This window comes from Gadus macrocephalus, chromosome 2 (assembly GCF_031168955.1).
Source record: "Gadus macrocephalus chromosome 2, ASM3116895v1".
Lineage (NCBI taxonomy): Eukaryota > Metazoa > Chordata > Actinopteri > Gadiformes > Gadidae > Gadus > Gadus macrocephalus.
The window spans coordinates 12,504,754-12,507,406 of record NC_082383.1 but is presented as its reverse complement, the minus strand read 5'-3'; the positions used below and the strand labels follow the sequence as shown (position 1 = coordinate 12,507,406).

Sequence of the window (2,653 nt, the reverse complement as noted above, 5' to 3'; positions counted from 1 at the left end):
TCGTTACTTGACACCTCTGGCCCTATCTAAGCATATATAGGCTAGTCTATATATATTATAGATGGAAAATCAACTATTTTTCATACTGTTTATTTTTTCATTCAACCGGCGTAGCTAGCAATGTGAACGGGTTCGAAGTTTATGATGACGTAGGTAAACACTGCGCTATGCTAGGCCTTGCTCAAAGTTTTTGTCATGTTAAGTGACGGAAGGCCAATTTTAAGAGCATGCACCTGCCGTAAAACATTGTCCTTTTATATTTCCAAATGTTTTAACACTCGAACCTGGGGGCCTCCTTCTCATCCTATATACTTTGCAGAGCAATTGTGATCAACCATCCATCCCAAACCCAAGACCAAGGAGGTTGTTATCGATTTCCGGAGAGTCCCCACTCTTAAACCCCCACTGCACGTCGATGGTGCTGCTCCCAAGAGACTCCGAATGAAAAGCTGGTGAGTGAGAAGCCGGTGCACGTCTGAAAAAATGCCCTTCTAATGTACACTTTTAATTTCTAATTTCATATTCCACATATTGTAAATAATGTGGAATGTATTACATTCCGTTTTGAGATACCTAACAACATTAAATACAATGGATAACAGTTTAAATCTTTATTACCAGCAATTTCCCATGCATCAGTCCTTCTAGTTAGTTCGCTCTTGCTAGGCTAGCCTGCTAATAAAACAGTCTTACCCACTCCACAGTAAACCCGAGGTAAATGGAACTGGAGTCTGGAAAACATTTAAAATATCCAGAATAAATTAACAAAACAACCAAAAACAATAAATAAAATCTATTTTAACAAAAATTGCTCTTCAATAAAAACCAAACAGAACCAAAATCAATAAATATAATTGAAATACTAAATAAAAAGGATGTAAACAAGATTGCACTTCAAAAAATAATGAATATTAGGCTCAGACATACAGGCAAAACTGTCAGTTAGGACCTTTGTGCAAACGAACAACAAAAAACATGACTGAAAGCAGATGCCTCAACAGGTCATAGGCAAATCTGTAGCTACTTTAGTCTTGCAGATTCCGAGCAAGAAATACCAACATGTTGACTTTATGTGGCTTAAGGCAGGATCTCTCAGGAGTAGCAATGTTGCTAGCTGTGCTAAACATTCTCTCTGAGCTGGTGCTTGTTGCACAAATGCACATGTATTTTTGGGCCAACTTGGCCATCAAAGTAAATTTTCTTTGATTGTTATGCCACCACATCAAGCTGCATCAAGTTCATCTTCTTGGAGGAATTTGGTCAGCTCTGTATCAGCCTGCACGCTTTTCGGTAATGAAGCCTGGGTCTGACTTGTGAGATGAGCTCTTCCGTTTTGAAGAAGGTCACTCAGGGTGCACTCACACTAGGCCATCTGGCCGTGGCCGTGGCCGTTTTCACACCTAACCGTGCTTAAATCTGCCAGTGTGAGTGTGGCCAGTCTGGCCAGGCCGGGTCAATTCGGCCACTTGGGAGAGGTGTGCTGCTACGGCACGGGCCGCTACGGTACAGATTAGGGGTGCAACGGATCATCATTGATCCGTGATCCGTTCGGATCATCTATTTCGGTTCGGCACACGCATGATCCGCGGATTGATTTATGAAAAAAAAAAATTGTGCGCATGTTCAGTCCACACACAGCCGTAACCATTCCTGCTAGTTCCAGGGACAGAGCTACTTAACACGCTCTGGGTAAAAGTCTGCAACAGTTCCCTTTTCAATAAGCAAACAGTCCTATGGCTCGTTGTGATTTATTGTCCTCAGCGTACAACATGAAGAACAGTGGGCATGGAAAATAAAAGTAGGCTAGACTTCGGTGACTACTGTAACGATAACTGCTGCCTCCAGTGTTACGTCTGTTTCCATATACTCGCGCTGCCACACAAACCTGTCGCCTAGGTTACCACACAGACGTAACACGTAGCTGACATAGCGATTGCTAACATAAAGAAAAACCTGCAACACAGCGTGGTCATGGCGAGCGGAGGAACAGAAGAACTAGAACGCCCCACATTTAAATCCCCTGTTTGGGAGCATTTTGGCTTCCCTGTCAAATTGAATTCAGAAGGAAAGAGATTGGTGGATAAAACCGTGACGGTGTGTAGGCACTGTGGCACAAGAAAGCCATACAACAGTGGAAACACATCGAGCATGGCCACGCATTTACAGCGACATCACCCCGGTGTTTCACTGACAGGAGTGAAACCGAAAGCGGCTCAACAACCGCTCATCACCGCGGCATTTAAGCAGCCCCTTCCTCCACAATCAGACCGGGCTAAAGCAATCACAAACGCTATTTTTTTTTTGCTGATCCGAAAAATGATCCGATCCGTGACTCTGATCCGAGGAACGATCCGAACCGTGAGTTTTTTGATCCGTTGCACCCCTAGTACAGATGCTAATGAGCCGAAATGCGCACACACACGGCTACGCAACCTGAGCTGGATGACGTATAGTCCATGCGACGACCATGGACATAATAAAGGCGACGAGCCTTCTTTCCCATTAAACGGTAAACATGGCGTCAAGCGGTTCAACTGTTGGTTCACGTTGGTCCCATATAGAAGTCGAGTGTCTGATAGCCTTTTGGGCAGAGGATGCTATTCAGGCACAGTTGGAGAAGACCCACAAGAATTCAGAAGTATTTGGGAGAATC

General features: G+C 44.0%; 1 long non-coding RNA gene across 1 annotated transcript; it reads right to left on the bottom strand.

The window, feature by feature from the left end:
* Nucleotides 1-1,489: 1,489 nt before the first annotated feature.
* Nucleotides 1,490-2,401, bottom strand: LOC132449822 (uncharacterized). Its single transcript, XR_009523666.1, has 2 exons — nt 2,140-2,401; nt 1,490-1,953 (listed from the first exon to the last, which is right to left on the bottom strand). It is a non-coding gene; the product is annotated as an uncharacterized LOC132449822 (long non-coding RNA).
* Nucleotides 2,402-2,653: the final 252 nt, after the last annotated feature.